The sequence below is a fragment of the Motacilla alba genome, chromosome 2 (genome assembly GCF_015832195.1).
Source record: "Motacilla alba alba isolate MOTALB_02 chromosome 2, Motacilla_alba_V1.0_pri, whole genome shotgun sequence".
NCBI classification, from domain to species: domain Eukaryota; kingdom Metazoa; phylum Chordata; class Aves; order Passeriformes; family Motacillidae; genus Motacilla; species Motacilla alba.
In genome coordinates this window covers 10,677,594-10,705,582 of record NC_052017.1, presented here as the reverse complement: position 1 = coordinate 10,705,582, position 27,989 = coordinate 10,677,594, and the positions used below count along the sequence as shown (strand labels likewise).

General features: G+C 39.4%; 1 protein-coding gene across 2 annotated transcripts in view; it reads left to right on the top strand.

Moving 5' to 3' along the window:
• Positions 1–27,989, top strand: part of ADARB2 (adenosine deaminase RNA specific B2 (inactive)) — a 305,595-nt gene that overhangs the window by 42,622 nt on the left and 234,984 nt on the right. The window contains exon 1 of one of the 2 annotated variants that reach the window (XM_038130040.1): positions 98–27,154. The exons of the other annotated variant lie outside the window; for it this stretch is intronic. The gene's annotated coding sequence lies outside the window, so the exon portion shown is untranslated. Of the gene's footprint in view, positions 1–97; positions 27,155–27,989 lie in introns of those variants that run through there. 2 annotated transcript variants of the gene reach the window in all.

Below are 27,989 nucleotides of genomic sequence, written 5' to 3'. Positions count from 1 at the left end.
GTGTGAGCATTACCCACGGAATGTCACGGCCACTCCCGGCACAGAGAAGGCTGTGGATGCGAGGTGGATGCAAGGCAGAGATGGGTTGGAGTGCTCAGCAAGAGAGAAAGGGGCTTGGGTGTGGACAGAGACAGCTGCTAAGAAGTTGCCTGCCAACACCGGGGTAAAGATAAATCAGTGGGGCAGCCTGAGAAAACATGTTTCTGGTTGATTTGGGTTAAAAGGATGTATTCTTAGGTAATTTCTGTGAAGATATTTAATCACATGCACTTTGTAAAGGAAACAAGGTCAGCTTTTAAATGCAAATGGACCTGATTTTAACTGAGAAAGCTCTCTGCCTCAAAGAACATGAGTATTTCCTTCTCTAATATAGGTATTTTCTTGATTTTATTTCATAGGGGCTTTTTTTTCATCAAGTCATGTACTTTCATCAGATACTTGCTTCCTTTGTATTCTGTTTCTGAATTGTCTCATTCTTTCCACTGATGGCTCATCTGGTGGAAGAACCAGGAGCCCTTTACAACACAATAACAATAAAAAGAAAGAAAAAAAGGCGCAAGTTCTTGCATGTCTTTTGAAAATCTCCCTTCTTTAATCCTCTGCAGCCATCCAAACACACCCCTTTCCATGTGAGCCTTTATTCTCTGAGGTCCTCACTTGTAATGGAGGCAAGACACATCCCTAACTTGGTGAAGTACCAGGAGGAAACAGAATGTGCACCCCTCTCCAAAATAGTCACACCCTGCTGAATTTCCCCAGGAGCTCAAAAGAAAATCTAGACACAAAGTTATTGAAATCTTTCATTCTAGTGACACCTCTACTTCCAAATATCTGTGAATTTAGTCACTTTCTGAACTCATCTGCTTTCCTAAAAGGTGCAAGAGAATGAATGAGGCGAGGGACATACTCAGAATTCACTCCACTGCAAGAGTAATGTAAAGAAAATGGCCAGTTTGATGGGGGATCTCAATTAAAGTCTCAGGAGTTGATGGTGACAATTGCAATAATTTCATTTGAATGGTGAAGAATTTTACTACCTAGGAGTTTTTCATGAAGTCACCGAAGAACAGGTCCTTGGCTGGTACATATTGTCCCAGGATCTGCCTCTGAAATATCCTGTTTTCTCACACAGTTAACAACTGAATTTTTCATTTCCTTTCAGTGACTAAATAGACACAGTTTTGGGTTCACAACCCAATATGTTTAAAAACTTATAAGTGTAAATACTGGTTTCCTTCTGCAGCAATTAGAGAGTGTCTTAATCAAATGAGTTATAATTAAATATGTGAAGCTGTGGTGCTGGCATCTCACTATTTTTGAGCTCAAACAGTCCTAATTAGTTACATGAATAATACGATGCTTGAGATGAGGTATATTGAGGAGTGTGTCTAATACTCGTTTGATGTAAAATCCTGGTTGCTCATTTCAAACAGTCAAACGCTGCTGCCAAGGAGTGCTATTAATGGGTGAAGTATCCAATTTGTTTCCTGTGGTACCAACACCCACCCCTGAAGCAGCAATTCTCCTCTGAGAATGAGTCAAAAAAAAAAAAAAAGTATTTAATCACGACTAGCATTCACTGTAGAGCTCATCTTCTTTACGCTGATTGGGCAGGAACAAGAGAAAGTTCTGGATTGTAAAGATGTCCTTGGGAAACTAAGAATCAAGGAGAATTCAAGAAATGAATAGGCAGGGCCTTTCACAGGGAACTTTTTGAAAGGGAAGAAGAGAGGGGAACAAGTAGTTTAAAACTTCAAGTAAAGATTTCTAGATAAGATACATCAGGTCACAAGTGAGTCAAGAGGAAGAAAAGTAATTTCAGGAAAAAGTAGGGGAGGTGGAAGGATAAAGGTGAAGGGTACTTACCAAGGTGGCAGAAGTAAGTTGTAGGGAGTAATTACGAAAAAAGACAAGAGTTTGTCCCTCTGTGCCAGCATGGGCTGTGAGATAAGTATTTGAGGAGATCTGGAGGCAGTGTAGGGTGCTGCAGGGGTGGTGCTGTGTCACTGACAGGCTCCAGCCCATCAGGGCAGCAAACCCTACAGGGTGAAGCTACACATCCTCAGACAGGACAAATCTTTGCTGCAAAGTTCAGTAAAATGATGCTTTGGGAGACGTATGGGAAGGGGTTTAACTCCTCAAAGCAAACTGGTTGATGCCATTATAACCTTTTAAAACCCTTGCATAGTGTCAAGAAGGGCCTGTCCCATTAGGAAAAAGTAGACAAAGGAGGCACTCTGTTAATGAATATGCCAGAAAAAGACGTGATAAAAACTGTAATTGAGAAAACTATTTATTTTGAGCTGTTTGTTTAAGCACAGGAGGATTCCTAATGGAGCCATCAGACCTCACTCATTGGCTAATAGTTTAATTAGGCCCATCTGGTGGAGGCTGTGGAGAGAACTGTCCCAGCTCTCATATTGGCAGAGAGGTAATTTGTCATCCCGTGGCCCAGTGACTGGCACGTGAACATCTCTAAAGCCAAACAGAAGCTCAGCAATCTGTCTCACATGAGAATAGCTGAGAGCTATTGGAGGCATTTGTGTGGTTCACCTTGGCACACAGAGGAGAAATGAAACTGTTGAACAGTATCCTTCAGATAACCTCAGCAGAGAAATGCAGGCAGAGCCCCTGAAAGCCAAGTCAGTGTTACCATTGTCAGCCAACCCAAATAAAAGGAACAGATTTTTCCTTTCTTTTTCTTAGCACCCCCTCAGCATCCTTTCCATCCATTTTCCTTTCTTTTTCTCAGCATCCCCCCTTCTATCCCCTAATAAAACAATAGGGTAAGAATGTTTTCTATTAGTTTCTGTTTGGGAGCTTGTATACTTCAGATACAAATTTCACTCCTAGTATGTTGAGAAACAAGATAATTTCTCTTTTGGATAGGAGGAACTTGCTATTTTTAAGAAATCCTAGTTGTACAAAATGCTATCCGGTGATGGAGCTGCAAATAAAGAAAAGCACTGCAGAGACTGCATACGACTGTAACCAGTCTGTAAGGTAAGTTGAAAAAACTATGGGTTAATTCAGCTAGAGAAAGAAAAGAATTCAGAATGCTAACAGTAACTGCCTTAAAAGCTGAAATCAATATTTTCTTCTCAGTCTAGTGTTATTGTTGGTATTAGTGTTATAAGATGTTAAAACCATCACTTTGAGAGTAATATTTGAGAAAGCATGGGACAAGATTCTAACAAAAGTTGTATCTCACTGTGCCTATCCACTAGTATTTATGTGGCACTTAATCTATTACAACCCACTGCCCATTCCAAAACCCCAAAAGCACTTAATATGTGAAATATTTTACCAGCTCTCTTTTTACAGGCTCATGTCAGGTGTTCTCCTGCTGACCTGTGATCCCTCTCCAGGCTCTGGGTATCTATGGCTGGCACTGCCATCTGACTGGTAGGAGTGGGATAGACTGAGGTTCCCCTCCCCAGAAACCTTAGTTTAGAGCTCTGTTCACCACCTGGGTATGCCCACCACCTGAGATGCTTTTCCCATCTGCACTGCTTAAACCAGGTTTCTCAAAGTAAGTCCCGTGGTCTTAAGAGCCAAACCCCTGGCTGTGGCACCAGTCCTGTAACCATTTCCTGAATCACCAAATTTGACTGGCTCTTTCAAACCCTTTTCCTGTGACTAGGAGGATTCATGAAAAATTACCTGGGCTCCAGAGTCCCTTACTATTGCTCCATGGTGCTTGTGTATCAGCCCGCGTAAAACACCTGCAGTGGGTAACAGTCAGTGGATGGTGTGAGGCTTGGTAGTCTCAGGGTGGCACTCCTGGTACAAACCCCAGGTAAGGAATGTACCTCTCTAGAGCGTCTGTCAGGGCAGCAGATGGGTGCTTCTGTACCCCTCAGAAGGAAGCTGCCTACCAGTGTCACCACCTGCCTTTTCTTAGTTGTGCTAATTGTTATACAGGGAGTAGATCCAGCTTCATTACTCAGCCCCAGCATCTCTCCTGATGTGACAGGTCTTGACGCTCACAGAGTCAATAACACTTGAAGAGTCTGAATAACCTCAGAGGAGGCATCATGGCTTAAAAAAAATCTGTACATCAGTAAATCACTATGCTTTGTGTATGTCATCTATACCTTAAGAAGCAAACAATTGAGACAATACAGAGATTGAAAGGAATTACTATTTAAGAACTGAAAGCAGCTGAAGTGATTGTCCAAAGTAATCTCATGAGCAAACAGTCAATTGTGACCTCTTTATATTAACAACTATTAGTATCTTTTAAATTACTTTTCTGTGTCTGGTGATATACACTATCATTTTCTCAGTGTAAGGTTTTTTTTTATGGTATGATTTTTACATGGGCTAAACTTTGCAGAGCCAGAGAGCTGTGTTTGAATACCGTAAGTTGAGCTTGAGCAACCTGATCTAGAGAAAGGTGTCCCTGCCCATGGCAAGAGGTTGGACTAGATGATCTTTGAGGGTCCCTTCCCATCCAAACCATTCTATGATTCTGTGAAACTGGATTTTGCTGCACTTCACACTTTGTCTGGATACACATGCCATCTCAGATTCACAGACATGCGTTCATAGTTCAGGGATGCTAATTTCTGTGTATAACTCTTACAATGAATAGACACACGATTTAAAATTCATAGATGTGAGCCTGCAGTTTCAAACCTAGGAATGAATGCAGTTCACAAAAATTCTGCCAGTCTAGTTGCCCCTTTAATTAATTTTGCTTTGTATGCAAGTGCAAGCATCATTAGTTTGTATCATTTTTAGCAACATCTCAAAAGAATCAGCAAGTCAGTTTTGTGCTCAGCCTGATAAACTGTCAAGACAATTTTGCCAGCAAAGCTAACTCACACAGTGCAAATATTTACCAAGAGATTATCTATTCTTAAAACAAAGTCACTAATCCAGGTTGTCTCTTCCAGACATAATTCTGAACATGTATATTGAGCGAGCTAAAAGCATAGTAACAAAAATGTTTTGCAACGTAAGAGCTTTGTGATCATCTGCTGCCTTCAGCCAAATCTCTTCTGAAAGCTTGTCGTGTTTCTGGCTGCATTGTGAGTTCTGCTATGTTTACAAAAGTGGAGGAGGCAGTGGGTAAAGTGGAAATATTTTTCAGGTTTTATCTGCACTTGACTAGTATTAAATGATATTTTTGACTCCTGCTGATCAGATTTCTCCTCACTCGTCTGTCTCACTTGTCAACGCCCTGTGGAACAAGTGACAGCCTTCTTCTTGTTCCTTGTATTTGAGCTCAAGTGTCTAGATTTGAATTTGTTTTTGGTACTTCTACGATACAAATACTTCACAATAAATAAAATGCTAAGCCTAAAATTGCTCAGCCTTTTTGCTACTGGAAAAGCACAGGAGTGCCTTATGTTGTTTGCAAAACTTGGAACGGAATTGGTCAGCCATCATTTTTTCCGCTGGTAAAGATGACACATAGAAAGGAGGCCAGGAAGGTGAGAGCTGTCTGAAGCTATGGCATGGAGCTCCAGGAACCACAACAGCCACATCTGGCTTGGAGGTTGCAAGATTGGCTTTCCAGGGACGGGTTTTCCACAGGAGCTGCACCCCTGAGTGAAAGAGGAGGCAAGCAGGGAAGACGCCCAAGACACAGAATGGGCTGGCTGCCCAGAAAAGTGGGGAATAAAGCGACTGCACAAACCAGGCAGTGAAAGGCAAAAATGGCAGCAGGACAATAGATTGCTTTGCTGTGACCCAGAGCAAAGTACTGGATTACTTTAGGGAACCCCAAAGTACATTAAAAGGATATTTTTCTTATGAAGAATGAGAATAAAGGTATCAAAGGTTTCTTTACTCTTTTATGTTAGAAAAAGGCAATCCAAGTGGAAAAGGCTCAAGCTATCAATTTATCTTTGTTGGAGACTGTATGGTTATTTATCTTTTTTTAATTATGCTTCAAAAGAAAGATGGCACTGCAATAGATAACATTAGGCAACAATAAAGGGAACAGCACAGAGAGCTGCTTGTAGTGTGTTCTCCTCACCCTCTTCATTTTAACCTCCATAAAATTGTGGGGTTTTCCATGTTTGAGGTATTGAAGATGGTGATATTTCTGGAAGCAAGTGAAACACAGCTGCTTGCTGATTAAGGGGATACAGGAGATGGCAGGGTTACATTAGTATGATGCATGTGCTGTTACTCAGGGACTAGCAAGCTCCCAAATTTAGTGCCAGATACACACACACTGTTGCACCTGAGCACATCTAAAAATGTGGCCCTTTCACCAAAGCCTGAGCAGAGTTTACTAGTGTGTACTCGTGAAGAAAAGAAAAAAACAAAACAAACAAAAAATCAACAACAACAAAAAAGCCAACAACAAAAAAACCAAAACCACAAAACATAAAATTCCTGCATGAAGATTGGGAAAGCACTGATACTTTTTTTAGAAGAATTCAGGTAACTTTGAAGGATCTTTATGACTTTTAACTCTAAAGACACCATCTAGGAAGGGTGTGTGAGCTTCGGCATTTGTGTTGGTCCAGATTTTCTGCACATGAAAACATTTTCAGAAATAATAACTTTTAGAGAGCTTCCTTTGAGATGTTTTCCCTTAGGACTCTTACAAAAGAGATTTGCTTTCCAGAAGGTCAAGTGAATGGCATCTATCTGAAGTTTGCATCTTTCTTAATGTTTGACATGGCTTGGGCAGTCAAATTCACTGCTCTTCAGTGTTGTTTAGTATTTGAAAGCAAATTAAAGGGAATTAGTTAAGACTTTTTCTTGTATAACTTGGGCCCTAAAGCTTTTTTGTAATCATCCTGGCAGTAATGTAACAATTTATCTTACAGACAAGTCTAACAGCAATGTCATAATTTCAAAAGCCAAACAGTCTTTCATATTTCTTTCAGCAGGAGAGAACTGTTGGGATTTTCATGTCTGTTTTGCCTTTGTAAAAATAGAAGTTGGAGTGTGAAACATAGATCATCCTTCACACTCATTAGCATTTTAATGGCTTCTCAATTGTTAACAGATTTGATGTAGCTACTAGAAAGATAAGACTGGATTGTGATTTACGTCTACACTTTCCAATCCAGTAGTAGTCAGTTATAATACATTTTACTAAATGTAATGTCAGGTCTCTGAAATAAATTTTCAACCCTTTAAAAAAAAATAATAAAGACAACGACAAAGAAAAATGCCAATATGCCCCTCCAATGTCTTTGCAATAGCCATAGTTCTGATTTCTTATTTTTGAAGAGCACAAAAAAAATTTCCCAACAGAAATAAATAATAATTAGTTATATAATTTAAAAATTAGAGATGGTGTATTCTGCCTAATGTAACCTTATAGAGTAATAGAATAAAGCAACATAAGCATTCACAGCAGAATGATTTGCAGAACTTCTGATACAGAGAAGTTGTTTGAGGGTTCATTTTTCACTGTGTTTTCAATGTATGATTCTGTGGTTTTATCAAGAACATTATGGCTTATTGAATCACAAACTCCCTTCTGCACATGTAGGATGTAGCTATTACAATTTGCACACATTTTAACTTCTCAGAAGCTATCAGCTCCAAAAAAGAGCTGTCAAACCCAAGGGCACCATAGCATTATATTTAGAAATATTCTTAGTGTCAGGAATGATTTGAACTATCCAAATTAAAGTACAGAGCACAAATACACAGAGCCTGGCTGACTTACCATCTGAATAGAGTCTGCTGTAGCCCCATGAGTCATTCATGGCCTGTCCCTCTTCCTTTCCCTCCCCTAAAGACAGGGCTGAATTTAATACAGATTTTTAGGATCTAAACACTGTCAGTGTGTATTTGACATGCCTCTGTGGTTGGAATCCTTTGGAATCCAGCACTCCTTGCCCAGTAGTTCCATATCCTTAGCATCGGAGGAAGCCAGAATCCAGAACATCACAAGGATCACCAGAAGATCCAACAGAAGGTGTTTTGATGGCAGGAGCATCATTACTGACATAGCTGAAGCAGAGTGAGGACTTCTGAATAAACAAAAGACTCTGTTCTGAGGAGTCCAAATATATCAACTAACATTTTGGATTGGGGTTTTTTCCCATTTAGAATTTTCCATTCTCTCTGCCATCTCCTTCTAGCCACCTGTCCATAGAGAATATTGATGGGGAATTAGACACCACTGACATTTTTCCATAGGATATTAATGTACTAACAATTCTGTTGTGTAAGATTTTGTATGTACTGGCTGTGTCATGGCCTAGAAAGTCTCCAGCAGAAGTTGAACAAAACTCCTACCTACATAGTTAATTTATTTCAGCAGTGGACTTGTAACACAGCACATAGAAACTTTCAATATTATTGTCTGTGCTGGACTTTCTGTATCAAGGCAGAGTTATTTGAATTTTCAGGTGTGCTACTTCTGTGTATCATGACTTTTCGTGGACTGGAGGGAAAACTGCTTTTTGATAGCTATTTTTAAAAGAAAGAAAGTAATTTGAAAGGTTTCAGGCCCTTTTATGACCTGTCCAGTAGGTTGATGATCTAATGGCTCTTTTGGATGTAAAGATCTGCTAATCTTCCTCCCACTGAGAGGGTGACCTGAATGCACTAGATGTAACTATCTGAGGATACCTTTTATGTACTCAAAAATTGTTCTGGACTTGCAGATGATCAGGCTGGCAAGGGGGCAGGAGAGTGGGGGTTTGGGCAGTGGAGAATTGGGGAAGGGGGTAAAAAATGAGCCAGGCAGTTTTCCTCAGGGCATAGCTTGAGATGATATTTGCACAGCACTGTTAGTAAGGGCCTGGAATGCACTTTTCATCACATGGCGTATTAGATCTCTTCCTGTCAGAAAGTTAGATTCTAAAAATGTAAAATGTCTGTGGCAGAGATTTCCAGCTGCCAACAAAAGGCTCACTTTCATGAGGAAAATAATTTAAAATGCTTCTGAGTCATTGTGAAAAATAGAGGCCATGACTGTGTCTGCAAAATCCCATTGAGTCGAGACACCGAAGACAAGAAAAATTGCATTCATACCACTGTGATCATCATCTGTCCATTCAGCACAGTGCTCTCCAGGAAAAGACAAAGCTGGAGTGACAGCACAAGGAGCATCCTGTGCCTCTCTGAGTCACTGCTCGCGCTGACCTGTGGCACCGCACGGGAGTGGGCGGGCTCAGGAGTGTGAGAAAGGAAACGGAGTTTCTTTTTCCTCCACTCTTTCCCTCATCCCTGAAGTCTTGATGTAAACTTGCTGTGATAGATGCAGGTGGCTAAAAATAGTGTGTTTTTTTCTGCACCATACTAGCGAGTGAATAACTTTTTGCTGTAAGCAGGTGCCAAGGATAGCAAAAACCTGATGGTAATGGCAGGTGAGGTACAATGACAGAGTGCAGCTTCCAGCCCACTAAATCAGTGGCAGGCTACTTGGCACATTTGCCAATGCTGCTGCAGCCAGAGAAAAGCCCTGGGGAAACTCTTCCTGCATTTAAAAATTATGCTTGAGATACACTTGTTTTATCCTAGGAGTTTGATAATTTATCCTCACAGCATGGGAACCCTGCAGTAACAAGTAAGAGGTTTTTGTTATATTACTTGTTGCAGCTTCTGCTTCCTGGATTTTCAGATTTTCTGCTTCTAGCGTAGAAAATATCACATGTATCTCTGCACAAGTGTAATTGTCTTCAGGCATGAAAGTTTAAAAATTACAGTGAGTGCTGGACAGAATCTAGGAAGAGGCTATCATGAGCTATTCGGGCTTTTCCTGTTTGTATCTCTCATATCACCACTACTTAGGAAGTTATTTTACACAATTACAGGAGATGGGACAGTTCTTTTGTACAGGCTTGTGCTATGATTTTTCAACAAGTAGGAAATCCTCTATAAAGATTTCCATTTTGATACTGATGAATATAAATCCTATTATTATTTAATGTTCTAATGTCATACTGGGTATTGCTAGGAGGAGTTTTCATCATCTGAAATGAAATCCTGATCTTTTGAAGTCAAATGTGAAATTCCTGTTGACTTCGGTAGGACAGATTTGACTCCAGAGAAGTTCAAGAGCTTAAGTGATTTGCCACTAGCCAGATCCTTCAGCAGTGGAGTATTTTTATCAAGTCGACCTCATAATGGAGTTGCCTCAGAAAGTCTACTTAGACTCCAGGAAGATGTGACTGAAATAAAGCAGGTGCCTTCCTAATTGGAAAGTGGGGGAGGCTGAGTTTTACAAGAAGTATTTAGTGCTAAATAAGGAATAGAATTGTTTCCCTGGGGAGCTTGAAATACTTTTAAAACTTTAATAGCTTCCTGTTTCTTTGCCTCTTGTTCCCACTGCCAGATGGAGCATTTCATGTCCCATTTCATGTATCCTCACCAGGCTTGCCACACTGGGGACCATGGAGGGAGCAGCTGGGAAGCTCCTGCTATTTGAGGGGTGATGGCAGTGGGGCTGCTCATGGGGGGCAAAGAGGCAGCACAGAACAGGGTGTCTTGTCCCTCCTGTGCTCAGTGTTGTTAATTGTGAGGGTAATGGGGTGTGAATTGCATGTCTACTGCACCAATATGATCTGAGAAAAATTTTCTACTCAGCATGTTTGCTTGTCCCACCATTGCAAGAAAACCAGATTTTGGAGGATGCTTAGATCCTTTGCTCTGGATAATGAATGCAGTCTATAGCCACACTCTCCTCATTATGCAAATAGTTCAGACAAATTTCCCTTCCCTCCATGTCTCTATTTAAATGTGCTTTAGTGAACTAAAGACCTGGTACCACTGCAAGGACTAGTATTATATTGTTCGCATCATTGGTTGAGATGAAATTGAAATTATACCATCTGCATTTGGTTGCACTTCCTTCAAACCTTGTCATTGCCTTTGCCAAACTCAACATCTTCTGGGTTGTTTCTCTGAACACCATTTGTCTGTGTTTCCAGCCTATTCAAAGATGCCTCACTGCCTGTAATGGCTGCATTTAATTTCCTTTACTTACACATTGCTGATTTGCTGGGTCTTTATGTCAGATTTCCCGTTCCACATTATTAGTATTTAAACTTGCACCTTTTTAAAATTGAATGATAAATTAACCTCACATTGCTCTTTTTCCAAGCATTAGTCACTTGCTAGAAGCCCTGGAAATTAGCTAATTTTCTCTCATGCCTGACACTGGCAACCAGATATGGAAACCAACTTAATCAGCTGGCAGAGTTCACCATCCAGTGGTTGGCCCTGCTGAGCACACATTGGACTCAAAGCAGAAGCCCTGGGATCCCCTGGCAGCAGACTGGTGATAAGGATAGCTCCTAGATAGCTGTTAAAAGAGAGCCATGTCCTGTGCTAGTGAGCTGAGCTGCTGTGAGCTGGAAGCAGCTCTTCCCACCTCTGCCCCTGCCATGGAATGTGGTGCCTTGCATGCCGATGGTCCCAGGGCCGGGTGACACCTGACGGCCTGCCCAGTGCTGAGCTCTCAACTGCTCTTTAGTTCTTAACAGCAGAGTCCTGCCAGTCTGACTGATATCCCTCCAACAGCCTGCTTTGGGTACAGTGGGGCATTTCCAGTGACACCTCCAGTTTTTATGGTAATGTTTTTGTTTGGTGACATTTGCCCGTCAAGGGAGTCACTCTCCCTGCCCCGGCTGCATTTAGCAGCTGTACTGGTGGCAGTTCCCCACTGCTGTGTCCTTCCTCAGATCCCTTCTCAGGATGAGTGAAGGTTGCCAGGCACACCTGCCAGCCTGCTCCTGCTCTGTGCCTCGTCTCAATTCCCTCTCATCTGAGGGAGCTGGGGAGAGGTCACGAGTGATCATCCTTTGGCTGCTAGAGGCAGCTTTGGTGCCCAGTGATGAGGCAGCTGGGTCATCCTCTCCCCTGCTCATCTGCCTCAATTCTGATGTGTCCTTGCAGGGACAACTAAGAGGCACAGGGAGAGGATGCTGAGATGCTGCTATAGGGAGAAAGAGGCACAGAACCCTTTGCTTTTATTTATTATATTGCTTTTTCTTTATTTTATTTTGTGCCTGCAGCCACAAGAGTTATCTGCGTCTTTCCCCCATCTTCCAGAATAATTTGAGGGCAGCCTGTGACATGTTCTGCATCATTTCTGTCATCAGAGGTAGAACTTTTGATTGTTGCTGCATCCAGGGTAAGGTTATGGCCATAACAGATTACTAATAACATATAACACAGATCATTAAATTTGCATAAAATTGCACAGGGAGGACAACACAAAGTGGCTGCTTCAAACAAGATACATTAGCGAGAACAAAAGTAGTCCAATTTATGTACATGCAGGAATTAGTTCCTCTGATTTTCTAAGTATTTCATTTTTTTCCTTATTAGAGGACTATCCATTCAGTGTAAGGACTTTGTTTTCTGTATATTTTAAGGCTCTGTGTTGTGGAGGCTTAAGGAATAGCAATAATCATACAACAACACAAAGTTACAACATATGTGCACAGTATACAACACAAATCTTTTATTAAAGGGAAATAAAAGATGGCCAGAGTTAAATTAGTGACCTGGGTCTCAGGAAAACTGAAAAATTCCCTGAAGTTTATGTCGTTCCTCAGCATTTTCAGTTTCCCTAAAATATTGCCCTAAATATTTAAACTGTAGCTTTGTGTACTGTCTTATGGCATATATATTGACTGTGCTTAGTTTGGGCAGCTGCAATCTTTTACAGGACCCCTAGATGCTACTAAAATTAAAATTACAAATCAGTAACCTTGCAATATTTCTTGTCACATTCACCAGAGATCATCCTACTGAGGTTTGGAATGCCACAACTTGATTCCACAAGGTTTTAAATGTCTGCTTAAAGTGTCACAGACAAAACTCACCAATTCACATGGTTTTAATAAAATGCATTCATTTTATTAAATAAAATTACAGGTATTTGTAATTAAGAAAATAAAATCAAATTTTAAAAAGGTAGCTGGCATCTGTCTGCACTCAGATTTTAAATGCAAGTAGCAGTTAGATGAGTACAGGACCCTGAGCTGTAGTTTATTACAGCTTTTGTGTAGACCACTATTAAATTTGCTTGTTAATTTGGATGTATCTAAACAGCATTACTGGTTTTACATGAATGCTTTGCCACCATGAATACTTAGAAAATGACAATATTTTCCAAAATGTTGGACTTTTTGTTGCTTTCTAAGGATGAAATCGATATTTTAAGCTGCTTTCCTCACTTGCAATAGAGTGCATAATTCTTGCCATAATTTTTTTTTAGATATCTGTTCAATTTTTTTACATTTAATTTCAAGTTTAACATAGCCCTTTAAGGATGGTAACGCCAGCTAATAAGACTTGTGAAGAGAGTCTGCTGGTGTCTCAAAGTGCCAGTATAGCAAGGACTGGAAAGCTAGGATGCCTTTATTCTGTTTATGACCTGACTCCAAATGATCCACACTGTTGGAGAGAAGGTAATTTAATGGCCATTATTACTCTACAATCCTGCATCTTCTTTGAAGCTGTCAGCTTGAAAACCAGCTCCAGTCATGTGTGTTCATTTGAAACCTTTGCCTAGCTTTTTATCAAAGCAGGACACAGAGATGATTCCTAAACAGCTTCCCTTTCTCACACACCCAAATTAACCATTTTCTCCTCATCTAAGCAAAGGCGGAGATGCTTTGAGGTCCAGGCATATGTAGTAACTGTTGAAACATGGCATAAAGAAAAGGAACATACTAATTAGATTACTGAGACACTTTGAAAGGAATTGCTCCTCTCATAAAGTGTGCAACATGGCTGGCAAATTAATTCAGTCATAAAATAAATTATTTAAACTAATAAATCATTAACTTGGCATTTTGGTGAAGTTTCTCATTAAGAAGCAGAAACATGGAAATTTGATGCATTTATGAAAGTACGAGACAATGCTCAGGTTGTTTGTGAGGCGGCAGGTTTGGCTTCTCCTGTGCTGAAGTCAGAAGAGCAGATTCTCAGCTTTGGGGTCGATACGCTCTACAGGTGTCCTCTGGCCCAGTTCCTTCAGCTGACCTTGGTACCTGATGGATGGGCACATCACTGACAACCTGCCTGCAGGGGGGGTTGGACTACTTGTAAAGCTTTTAAAAGCTGCAAGGGAATTTGGTATCTGAACTAATTTCTCTGTGGAAGGACACAGGGGAATATGTTATGACCCCGTGCTTTTTTTATATACTGAGCCTTTCCTGTGAGTTTAATCTGTCTGCCCTTCCCTGCCTCTCAGTTATGATGGGCACAATGCTGACTCTGTCTGCTTGGAGGTGTTTCTCTTGGATAATGTTGTGTTCTCTGCTGTGGTCTCCCTTGCTCCTTTGGGTCAACAGTGGCCAAGTACACCTAGAACATGATTCTTGATGGCTTGGTGTCAGGAAATACAGGAATTTTTCATCAGTAGGAAAAAATTGAGAAAGACTGTGGCATATATTAACTATATTTTTTTTCAAGGAACATGTACAATGCTGACATTACCCCAACAAAATCCATCCAATGCCTGAGGGAGTCAGAAAGTCACCCATACCCAGGGATGAACCAGCTGGCAAGGAGATTAGAAAAGATGACAACAGCTTGGGTGCAATAAGAGGGAAATAACGACTTTGCCAGTTTCTGGATTTCTAATTTAATCTGCTAAGTCAAAAGGGAAGAAGAAACTGAAACAAAACAATATGAAAATTAAGGAAGGAATCCTCACAGATCCTGTTACTGTTCTTTTGGGCTTCTCTTTCACCTGAACAAAGGCACACAGGCCTTTATACAGGTGGAATCCATACAGAAATCACCTTCCAGGCAATGCAGCAAAACCAGTGTATAACTTTGGCTCATTTCTTGATGACTTCAGAGAGTAAGTAAGTGTCAGGAAGCCAGGGAACTTTTCTGTCATTGTGAAAGTCAGAGGAACAAGGCATCTCTATGGATTTGGACTTCAATTTTAAATCACCTTGAGCGGTAGCAAAGCACTACTGGATGTGCTCTTTCTTTATCATGCTCAAGTCTACTATTAATAGCAGCTGTACATACACTTCAAGGAAGATTGTTTCTTCATGAAATCCTAGAAGAGATGGGGCTGACTTAAAAATTACTAAATAGAAGGAGGGGACATTGTTAATATGTACCAAAAATGTTACTAAGTGCCTAGTGCTGCAAGCAAAAAAATCTTACAACTAATCCATGAAAATGAGGTGAATTCTGGAATCCTTGATAACCAGTTTCAAATATTTGTCAGAAAATTTCGTTAATTTATGTATTCCTGCTGTGCAAAGAGATTATAAAACAAATTTCAGTAGAAACATCACAAAACAGTAGCTAGCTTTGTGTGTGTGGCATTGGTATGCAACTTTTGGTAATAGAGCAATGTTAAAAAGCAGTAAGAGATGGCCAGGTAAAACCGAAATAAAAATAATGCACTTAGGATGCTTTGAAAAGAAACTGGGGTATCAGGACACTGTGTGTCCTGCCCTGACTACACACCAAACTCTTCATGAAAACCTGTGCATCACTTGGAAATCATACCCAGGAAACTCCTCCACAATCAGCTTTTAAGTACAGATGCCAGTAACTTATGAGAAGTTGCTTTCAAAGGAAGCCCAAATATTTAGGCTGCAATATTGGATCACCTCAATGGGACAGCTGAGCTGTCCTGAACACACAGTTTGGCACTCAAATGTACTGCACCCAAACTGCGCGATGAGATCAGGGCAGCACTGCATGCTGTAAGGGACTGCTGTCTTCAATTCAGATTGTCATGACAGCTTTGTGATTCTTTGGGTTTTCTTACCTAATCATTGCATTTTAGCACTTCTGTAGGAGCACAGGGTGTGTCCTGTGCTGGTCTCTTACCTCATAGGAAAGTGTCTCTACCGCTGGCTTAAATCCTGAACTTCTGAAGTTGTGTGCTGTTGATACTACAAATCAAAAACCAAGTGTTGCTGTATATGTCAAGTAAACTTCACATAGAATTGCTGTCTACATCCCCATCATCACTGAGGATCATTTTACTGTCCCTAAGCTCTGGCTGCTGTACTGGAGATTCCCGGACCAATGGAGGCTGCAAGCATCAGAGAAAAGGAAGCACCAGCTTGGTGAAAATAGCAGGGAGTTTATGGGGAGGTTTAAGTTTGCATATAAACCTTAAGCCAGTCTGTCCTGTTTACAAAATTGGCCTGCTTAAATTACTGGGAGAAAGAGAAAAATGAAAGTACCATTAAAATAAGGTCCTGTAGTAGTATCAATAACATACTGCATTTCAGAAATGTGTTCGTTTCAGTTAATGAGCAGTGGGTGCTAAAGAAATGTGTAAACTATCTTTCAAGGACTTAAATGAAAATTGGCTCCTATAAATACCAATTGGTTTTCTTAAATGCATCCAACTGTGACAAAGAAGTAGTAAATAGAAGGAGAAATAAATTGTAAGGAATTAAAATGCATTTGTTTTGAGAAGTGACTACTGATTTCAGTGAAAAGCCATATCAGGTTGAATAAAAGTGCTGAATATTTGCTCATTTATTTAAACCATATTCTTTCCATATATTAGTATCAGTTCCACTGTTAATGAAACAAATTCAATTAAATGGGTTCAGCAAAACCATATCAATTAGAAAAATTAAACTGGCAACAGCAATGGTAACACCTAAGTCTTTGATGCAAAAAGAATAATCCCATTGAAATTGATAAAATAAGCACAGAATTAATCCCAGGTACAGGATTGAATATAAATGAAGATAAATCTTGGATGTACAGGGTTTTTTTTGTGTGTGTGTTTCTACTATATGATATAACTGTGAGCAGCAATTAAACGTTGTAGTTGAACATGGCTGTAACTGTTAATAGATGTGTAACTGTTCTTTAACAAATCCAGCCAGAAGATGCAAGAGTTTAGAAGTCTGGGATCATGCCAAAAAAAAAAAAAAAAACCTAGCCCAAAACCAAAAACAAATCACCAAGAAAGACCAGAAGAAGGTCAGAATTATACAGCAAGGCATGTTCATGTAATATTCTGTCATATAATTATCTTGTTTCTTTTATGTACTTTTAAACCTGTGCATAGCTTTCAGTGCATTAGGAAGTGAATTTATGTGTGACAGTAGAGACATAACTGAAGTATATTACAGAGTCAAAGATTTAATACAGAGAAGAGCTGATCTTCTGTGTGGCCTTCCTGCTCTTTGTCCTCTTCCTGGAGCAACCACAGCTGTGACTGAGGCCAGGCCACACTGAGGAGTGCTCTGAGCAAACAGGTGCCATCCTGTCACTGCCCGAGCCTGGCTTGCTCCAGTCGTGTTTCCTTGGGCACACGAAGGAGCTCAAAGTAAAATCAGGCAGTACACAAACTTTTGGGAATTGTGCTCTCAAATTCAAGAAACCCCATGTTCATCTGTACATGTAGGTAGCTCAAAAAAACGGTGGGAAATGTGATTAAATATATTTGTTCTCATCCTTGAAACTCAGCTCCATAATTCTGGAGCACTCCACTAATCAGAAGCTTCCAATCCCAATTCTTGCTTTGGTGGAGTTTTTGCAATGGAATTTGTAATTAACAAAGGAAATTAAAGGGGATGTGTTTTTCTCAAGCTGAGGAACATTCCTGTTTGGTTTTTTTTTTTTTTGTTTTGATTTCCATGTCTGGGATCATTTCTTTACGATCAAGACATTCTTACTTTGAGAGGTCTCTGTCTTGTCTTAGTGGAGTTCTAAAGTGGATTTTCTTATGTTTGAAACCATTTCCTCCACCTCTCTACGAAAAACAAACACACAAACAAGCAAAAAAGCTAAAACCAAAACCAAAATCTGGTTTATCTACTCACATTTTTTAGCATACTTCCTATGCTAGGATTTTACCCATTGAGGCCAGTGTATTTATTCATCAGGAGATGAAACTGTCAGAGATGCAAAGAAAGTTAGGAGCAATAGTTTCCTCTAGTGTAGCAGTCTACAGTTTTATCCCAGGTGAGGAGTAGGTCATAGGTTGTGCTTTGTAATAAACATTCTTCTGCTGCCACATCTCTTTTAGCTTAGCAACTCCTTGCTTCCACAGGAATAAAATTAGGAGATACTAGTGAAGTGCAAGTACATTTGAACCGGGGTTCCTTTGCACACCAGAAGAAATGTTGGTCTGTTCTGTAGCATCTTTTCCAGATGGCTACACAGAATGTGCTGCTGGTTTTGTTCACTAATGATTTTATAATGTATTTTAATCTGACACAACAATTGCCTAGATCATTCTTACAGATATATTTCTTAAAAGCTGAATAAATATATCTAGGAGTACCACATCATTGAAATGTAATTGGAGGAAGCCACAGGCTTCCTACCTGCATTAATCAACTGTTGATGAGCTTAATTAATCTCTCAGATCTAAATGGAGGAAGAGAAATGAGAGCTCTTTGCTTGAAAGACAGTACAGCAGGCTTTGAAAACATAAAAGCTGTCTTGTTTACAGGTAGAGATGTGTATGATTGGTGTCTTGCTTAAAACTGTTCATCTCTGTGGAAGAAAAACACTCAAACCCTAGGGAATTGGTTTCGTTCCAAAACATAGTTTCTGTCACAAGACAGACTTTGCTTTAAGCTCTACTGTGTTATATCATAGAAACATAGAATCATAAAATTACTTGGGTTAGAAGGGACCTTAAAGATCATCTCATTCCAACTCCCCTGCTATGGATAGGGGCACTTTTCACTGGACCAGGTTGGTCAGAGTTCCCCTGCTCCAACCTAGCCTTGAACACCTCCAGGGATGGAGCATCCGCAACTTCTCTGGGCAACCTGTTCCAGTGCTCACCACCCTCTCAGTAATGAATTTTTTCTTAATATCTAATCTAAACCTGCTCTGAGTCTGCAATAATTCCCCCTTGTCCTGTCACTTTGTAAACAGCCTTTCTCCAGCTTTTTCATAACTCCCTTCAGGTACTGGAAGGCCATAATTAGGTCACTGCAAAGCCTCCTGAAGAAAAGGCTGTTCCAGGATGAACAATTCCAATTCTCTCAGTCTCTCCTTGTAGGAGAGGTGTTCCATCCCTCTTATTGTCTCAGTGGCCTCCTCCAGACTCGTGCCAACAGTCTGTTTCCCTGTGCTTGCTGTGCTGTGCACCCCAGAGCTGGACACAGGGCTCCAGGTGGGGAGCAGAGCAGAGGGGCAGGATCATCCCCTTTGATCTGCTGCCCACGATGCTTTTGCTGCAGCTCAGGATGTGGTTGAAGGTCTGTCACTAATACAGTGTGTATTAGTGACACACTTACTTAGTTAAGTAAATACTTAAGTTAATACACTGAGTACTGTGTGCCACTTATTAGTGACACACAGTACTTCTTTTCTTCACTAACTCTTAATTATTTCCTAGGAGTGTAAAAGTAAATGTCTACTTCTTATTAATATTTTATGAAATTTATAGAGGCTAAAAGAGCTAAAATAGTAACAGGCTGCCCAACTACAATCTCGTTTTAGGCTGCTGCATTTTCCAATGTGTTTAATAGATTGCTAACAGGAATTTATGCTTTAGGTATAAGGCAAATGTGCTCTTTTTCACAACTTTTTACATTTCTCTCATATTTGTTTATGGGTAAATCTGCCAAACGCTGTTACACAGTTGCAGTCTCAAATTTTTTCTTATGCATCTTCTTCTTGACAGAGTTGGTAGCTTCCTTGTGCAGGCAGGTGCATGAAAATTAATTCCAGGGCGAGAATTGTTTTATCCAGTCTGACCAATCTGTTATGAACTGTTAGATCCCGTTGCCTCTGTTGAGCTCTGTAATGTGTGCTCAGCCAATACAGCAAGGCCTCTACAGTTGCTTGGAAGTGACACAAAGACAGAAACTCCACCACTTCTTTTAACAATTTTTCCAGTGGTTAGTCAGGCTCACTGTTGCAAATTTGTGCTTTAATCCTAATTAGAACTTGTCTGGCATCAATTTCCAGCCAGTGGTGGTGCTCAGCACAGAGGTGGATGCCTCTTAGGTCTCTCACTCTTTCTGTCACATAATTGATTTTTCATGAATATCATAAAGTAAGGCTGAAATTAGCCCAGCAAAGCAATAAGAGACATGTTAGATCAAGAAGTCTTCCTGCATGAGATGAAGGTAATTTTTTATCCTATTTATTCTAATATTCTATTGAGCTTTGCATCAAGTTAGTGGATACTCTTTAACCGTGACGTCCTCTGAGGCAGCACATTGTTGATGCTAATACTGAGAAAATTTATTAATCATTTGGCCTCTGGCACACTCTGCTTTCGGTCTCTCCCAAGCTCATTCCTCCATTTCTCAACAGGATGGTAATCGGCATGCTCTTTCTCTGTATCACTTATGGCTCAGACATGCATAATCCAGATCTCTGCTCCACAAATGTGGGCTTGTAAAACTGGTGCCTCTGAATTGCTTTAGGCTCCTCTGCATGTAGGTGCACATCACTTGTATGTGTAATCTCATTGTGCAGCCATAGGGATGCATATGCAGATGCTCTCAGGCACTACATCTCGTTTAGATAATAGCATTAGCTGATAGCAGTTGATTTACAAGGTCTCTTGATGTTTTCATTAAGTGGATCATTTATGCACTTTATTTATTTTACAATGTTTGCAGTTTAAGTCTAGTTGCAGCTCTTCCCATATGGAGCTGGCTGAAGTTTTATAGTTCAGAATCCAAGCAGTAAAAATGAAACACAAGGTTCATTAGTGTGGACAGTAATTTGGTAATTAATGGTACTCAGTGCTTTCCCATACACCTGAAAAATCCAAACTGACAGAAAGTCTCTAAAGTGAGAAAGAAAGACTCTTTTTCTGGAGAGAGGCCAGTGGGGCTGTAAATTTGATCATGACAGATTTCCTGGTCCAGGATGCAGTTTGTGGTCAGAAGGATCTATTGGTAGATAGAATCATACCAGAATAAGCAAGTACCAGAAAGTCAGATTGTGTGCATCCTTCATATTCCAGCATTGGTTCTTCCAGCTCTCCCACACCTAATGTGTGTATTTCAGCAGTCTCAGTGTGGAGTCTATTTCTTTCAGCTCTTGGATTTGTTCCACTTGGTTTAAATAAAGGTCCTAACTCTGGAAATGTTGGCATGTCAGAAATTTCTTAAATTCTGGATCAGAAGAGAGCATATTTCAATGTTTGTGCAGATCAGAATTAAAGAAAAATCCTATTTTGGAAAATTTCAGGAGAAGCAGATTTAAAAGTGTTAAAAATATTTTTTTCTCTTTTTTAGAGTCTATTATTAGCACTGTTACCTGAATTTAATCTTTCTTTTAATTATCAGAGACAATTACTGATCCAGATTACTACAGGGCATAGCAGCCTATTATCATTACTGCACATAGCACTGCAATCCTGCCTGCTTTCCCCTTGACTGCACCATGGATTAAACTTTTAAGGCTGACCATTACAAGCAGAAGAACATCAGCAGGAAAAAATGTGTTGTGTGTTTTTTGATAATGTTAGCTTTGGAGTAATAGCATAATATAGATCAAGTGGCACACCTCATATCAGCTTTTTTTCTCGTTTGGTACCATAGTATTTTCTGCCCTATAAAAAGATCATGAGTTCCATGTCCATCACTATGATAATAAAAAAATAATGTGGGGTGAGGTGGGGTTCTTTCCAAGTCACAAGGGATATGCTAATAAAAATTTGATTAAAATATCCACTACAAGAAACTGGGAATATGAGTGCAAAATTTTTACTCTTCTCACTTATATGCCAGAAGATATTGCTCTATGTGTGGGTTGATGAAAAAAAAAAGTTTTAGTGAAGTCTAGATAGAATGCCAAATGCCAGTGCTGCTTTGGAGAGACAGTTGTGATCAGTGATAGCTTATCCAGTCTCAAATAAAGCAAAATAATTCAAAACATTAATAAAAGTATTTGTTTGTCTCTCCTCTGCTAAAAAGCTACTTATTGATTTCTTTCCTCTGCTATTACAGTAGCAAAATTTGAAATGTTTTGAAAACATCCCTTAGAGCCACACAACAATAATTAACAGCATAGCAAGTGCTGAGCAGCAAGAAGCTGATAATGACAGAGTTTAATGTCGACTGAATGCAATTAATCATTGATACTACCCATGGAGCTTTGGATTTATACTCTGCTGTTACAAAGCATTGATGAGGTCTCCTCTTGATCTTTCACAATGTATGTATTAAGAGTAACTCTTCACAGAAGCAGAAGAAAGCAGAAGGAAATTTTTGAGTCTTGCATTTCTTAATGTGTTTGCTATCACTCGGTTGAGCAGTGAGTGGCTGCTATTCTCTGAGGAAGGCAGTATCATAGAGGAGCAGGAGCATTCATCCCTCTAATCTTTCCAGCAGACAAGATAACATGCAGTGTATATGTGGTCCCAAATTGGCAAGTAAGTGCCAGTGTAAGATACAGGATACCTTTACACAACTTAAGAATGACCTTTCTTTGTACAGTTTTGCTTAGGTTAAGCAATGATCAGGGCTGTGTGCATAGCAGTGACTTTATAATTTGTATAAAATTCGCTCTTTTCCTTCTGTTTTTTCTGCCATGATGCTCTACTTCTCAGTCCACACTAATGGCTCCTTGGCACTTGAGAAGTGACTAGTCTCTTAACCCTGAAGTGAGTTCAGAGCAAGTGGAAGGGCACAGGAGTTCGTCATGTTGCAGCCACACTTTAAGACCAAAACTCTTAATGGATGATCCTGAAACTCTTCATGGATGAGTAAAGAGGATCTCAATATTTCTAACTGTATATCTTCAAACTCAATTCAAACACAACTCACAGTCTTTCTCCCCAAGAAAGGAAACTAAGGAAATAGTGACTTTTAAAAATTTTAAACTGAAGGATGCTAGGTATGCATTGCTAGACCACCCATATCTCCTGGATACAAAAGTCTGCTTTAACTTCAAAACTGAATGCAAAGAAAATATTATGTCAGAAAGATCAGTAATGATTGTTGACATGGATGGAAGGGTTTTTCAAGACTGACTTTGAAGGTGGACTCTCAGAACTCCTTTGGTGATGAAGACACAGGTACAGTCAGAACCCTTTCTTATTGCTGCCTCTGCTTCTCTTTTAGAGTTCACAGTAAGCCCATGGAGCATGAACATGAAAAGTTGCCTAAGGTGAAGGCTTAACTGGACTCCATACCTGACCTGATACCGCAGCAAAAAGTGAAAACCTGCACTGAAATGTGGAGGGTTTTATTTATTAATTTATTGATTTTGGAGCACATGAAATGTGTGTACTTAAACTGAAAAATATGTAGATTTCTGGGGTTTAGGCAAAAAACAGTATTAAACTGAGGGAATGGAAAGGAAAACTCCCATGTGGCCAGAATTCCTCAGCTGAATTTCCTCAAAACTGGAGCATATTATGTGAACAATTTTCAGTAGGATATTTTAAGATATGCAACTTTTGTCTTACTTTCTGAGGCAACTCCTACATCCCAAAGCAATTTCATAAGAAAAGTCAAGAAAACAAAGCAAGAAATAAGATTTACAATATTTCCTTCTAAAGAATGCTTGGTTTTGGTTTTTTTTTATTGTCATTTCTCTTTCAAGCCATTCCTCCATAGTGCTTTGGAGAGTGATAGATAGCCATTGCTCTCCTAATGCCTTGCTTTAAGTGAAATGTGATTCCCTTGTGCCTGATTTTCACAGCTAAATAGAAAAATGCAACTCACTGGAAATTCAATTTTCAGACAAGACATAAAACTTCAGAGCATGGGTGGTAATCACAGAGTCTACATAACTTTCCACAGAAGTAGAAAGTCCTTATTCCAATTTCTTAATCACCCTGTATTCATGATTTTTCAGTAGTCCTGCATATTCCAGTGAGTTTCTTTTAATAACGTCTTTCTGAATAGAATGGTCTCTCTTGGAAAATATGAAATAAAGGAAATAATTTGTTGGGAAAGTACCATATGACAATAAACAAGCAGAATAAAAAACAACCAGTAGAGAAGACTGAAATTTCAGTCCATTTAAATACTGTTTTCACAGAAAAATAATATTTTGAAAATCCCCTATGCCGCCATAACTAAATAAATAAGAAGCAAAGCTAATAGAAGTCAACCAATTAATCAAGGTGTTTTGAGTGAAGGGAAAATTTAATTATGCATGTTATTTTTTTTTCAAGGATGGTATTTGTCATGTGTCATTCTAGTCTAATTAAGGTAGAAGAATCTTTAATGCCAAATATACCTGTAAGGTGAAATTATCCTTTTCCTTCCTATCACCTATCATTTTCTGTCTTCTTTGGATTTTTTTTTTCATGGAATTCAGTGTGGCACTCTTAAAAACAAGAGCGCTATTCAAACATTTTTTCTTCTACGCATATCTTCTTGATTTTACTCTTTACTGAACTGAAATCTATTAGTTTTCTCATTGGTATTAGTGGAAGCACTATCGAGAGATTTTTTCAGATCAAATATCTATCTATCTAACATGAGCATAGGATTCATATTTTCCCTTTGTTTGCATATAAAGAAGCATAAGAATAGAACTGCTTGTTCAAGACGAGGAGTTGTGAAGTATCAGTGCCATACAAGTTATCCAACCTGGTTTTTTTCTCTCTTATCACTTATTGTCAGCACTTACTTCACTTGTCCCCATCACAGAGCAAATGCCAGACAAGCTTTAGAATTCTGCATCATTTTCTGCCATACCTAAAACCATTTTCCTTTTACTTCTCTGAGAGTGGCTGCCATGAGTCTGAATTAATGACTCCATATGTGTGTTAGTTTCATGATGGACATTTAGTCTTCCAGGTATAATTTCCTGTAAAGAAAAGTAATTTTATTTCCAGCTGAATAGGCACTCTATCATACTACCCAAATCAAACAAAGTTATTATTTGGCTTTTTGCCAAGTCGTACAGTATAAAAGGTCATATTTTTAATAGCTTTGTGCTCCATGGTAATCAAATTTGTAAGCCTGGAGAAATAAACAACTTGAATATTTCAGAGTTCTCTGTGCACATTTAACCATTGCTGTTCTGTTCGTATGGCTCCCTCCTATGTTAGCTTTGAATGGTAAGGTATAACCTCCTATTCATACAAGAACAGAACTAGATTTGAACTATTTGTTGCTAAACTCCAGTTTTGGGGACTAAACCAAAAGGAACTCTTTATCAGGAATCTGCTGACAGGCAAGCAAGATTTCATTAGTATAAACCTGGGAGCATGTAAGCGTTAATAACTTGCTTGAATCAACAATAATTAGAAAGAGCACCTGCTTTTAAAAGTCATTTTTCTTCCAGTTGACTGGGCATTGCATTTGTGGGACAGGGATGCTGATTACATGTAAAAGAAATTTCTAAGGTTTCCTTGTATTTCTTTTTTAAAAATAATCATGCCCTGTTGTGCATCAAGAATAATCCAGCTCAGTTATTGTTTGGCAACACCTGTATGTCAAAAAAAAAAAAAGGACCTGTGAAAGCTGTGAATCCTTGAAAAGTCCAGAGGAAAAGAGAAAATTTTGCATCAGCACTCAGTTATCTATCTTCTTAAACATTAGATTAACCTGAGGTTTTTGTGATTTTATGATAGCGTTTGTTATGAATTGGCTTAGAGTCAAGGTACAATCTGACTGGTGAGAGGAGATGAATTATTAACCTGTAACACAAGGGCTGGGAATTGAGGCTGCCAGACAGGACTGTTAGTGCAATGGGTATTGATGGCTCCTTGACGGAGAGCTTTTTGTCTGTCTCAGAATAGCTGAGGCTAGTTGCAATAGCCACACTGCTTTGATAATGATACCTTCCTTGGTCAGTGCTTTCATCGACCTTTCCCAGTTTCTTTCCTGAATTTTACCTTGCTTTCAGTTTGGTGGTCAGAAGTTGAAGTCTACAACCTTTGGCTATATTTCTTGACCTCTAGAGTAATGCAAGACTCCAGTCCTAGCCATTACTTTAAATAGTATCTCTTACATTGAATTGCTAAAAATAGTACTAAATATCATTTAAGATTTATTCAGAAAACCTAAGCAATATTGTCATGGAGACAGAAATCCAGCTCACCTGTTACAGATTTCATTGCTACAGTGCATTGCTAGAACTGCAATTTGTGTTTTGCCTATACAGCATTCACTATAAAATTTGAATTCAAATTGCCTAAAAGTGTTAATTTAAACGGCATTGCTAAACCACATGGTGTTGACCCTTATTCAAAGTAAAAGATTCACTGGATTTAGCTTAATTCACTTTGGAAATGTCTGTATAGAATTGCAATGCATTTTAATTGGTCAGTACACTGTAAAAGCTCCTCCAGTGTACCTTACCTGAGTATTGCTCAGACTGTTCTCTGTCTAGAACAGGTTCTCTGATAAAAAGCCTCTCTGTGCCAAACCTGTTCTTTAATGACTTTAGAGAAGCAGCTACATGTTTTACTTTAGCTGGACAGTGCTTACCTTGTGACTGAGATTCACAGTAAAATGCTGTTGCACTCAAGACTCACCTCACCATGATAGACATTGCTGTCTGCTCAAGTGTGATCTGGACTCTCTCCTGGAACTGCTTTCCCACAGCAGGAAAGCCAAACCCAGCCTGCTCACTCCCAGCACAAGTCTCTCAGCTCTGAGAGCGGTGGCCAGGGGGCCCTGCTTTGCATTTTCAGTAAGTGGGTCACAGAAGAAGTGGCTTTTGTGAGGTGAGCCTGCATAACTTAGAAAATCATCATTTGTGGAGAATTAAATGGATGCTCCAGTCTTTGACAAAGGTTCTTCAGTTGTGCATTGAGAAATGAGGAAAAAGCAGTGCAGTTTGAGTTTTACTCCTTTTTCTTAGCTCTCCAGTTTGTAGCCATCTTTTCCCAATCAACATTTTTTCTTGTCTACTGAAGCTTTGTAAAAACAATGCTTTTTTTTTTTGGTTCAGAGGTGTTTTTCCCTTTGAAATTAAATAAATTCCTCCTGTGTCAACTTATTCTAATCTATATTTTAGTTTCAGCTAATTATCCACAAGTAACTTGCATCATCACATAGAGAATAGGCTTTAACTGAACAGAGATATCAGCAGATTCTTGATATTTGAAATGAGGCATCACAAAAATATAACACATACGAAATGGAGTCATGAGCATAATTACATTCAAAGTTCTGTGACTTCTTGTTGCCATGTTCATAATAAGATCACCATCATTTTGGTGCTGACTAGGTATTGAGCTTCAAAAATCATTCTTCTGAGATGCAGTTACAAATATTTACAAGACAAGATTTTTTTTTTGCCTGTAGATAAACTTAAACATGCACAACTTTGTTCCAACAAGAGATACTGGACTGAAATCTTTAAAGAGGTAAGTAATATTTCCATGAAGGGTAAGTTTCCTTCTGATGCTTTTAACAGAATGAATTAAATCTCGGAGTGAAGACTTTAATTGACAAAAGGCTGATGTTAAATACTTCCTCTGTTTTGTCGGGAAGGCTCCAGGCTGTGACTGCTCTGCAGGCAGCATGGTTGTGTACAGTCAAACAAACAGCCTGTGACACTGACACATCACTTGTGTGGCAGCTCCATTCCGGATGAAGTGATTGATTGCAGTCCCCTTCCAAGGGATGCTGTGGATAGACACAGTGTGGCTGCAGCCAGGCAATTAAAAAAAAAAAAAAAAAGCTTCAAAAATTTCTTGTTTTAAGAAGTATAGACTGTGACTTACTGTTTAAACTCTGACAGAATGATTAATACTTGATACACCCATCCTTTTGTGAAGACAGTGGTGGAATACCTTACATTTTCATATGTTTTGCTGTTTCTCTCCAAAGATGTCTTGAATCTGTTCCTTACTGGCCCATGTACTAAAATGTTACCTGATGTCACTGCCTTTCCCCCTTTGGCTTCTATTTCTCTTCTCCTTGGACTGGAGATACATACATATTAAATCCATTTCTAATGTATGTCACACAATTACATGAACAGTTTCTCTGAACATTAAGAGATGGTGCTGTCAAATGTCAGGCAAACCTGTTCCTGCTCCCCCAAGCACTGGGGGCAGAGGCTACAGCACCAAGCAGCTGTGCAGTTAATTGTTTGCCTGTAAAAGTCTGATGGACTGCATGATACTGCAAGGGATAGGTATCCAAAGCAAAAGAGAAATCACTTAGCATTACCTTAATTGCAATCATTTGTATGGC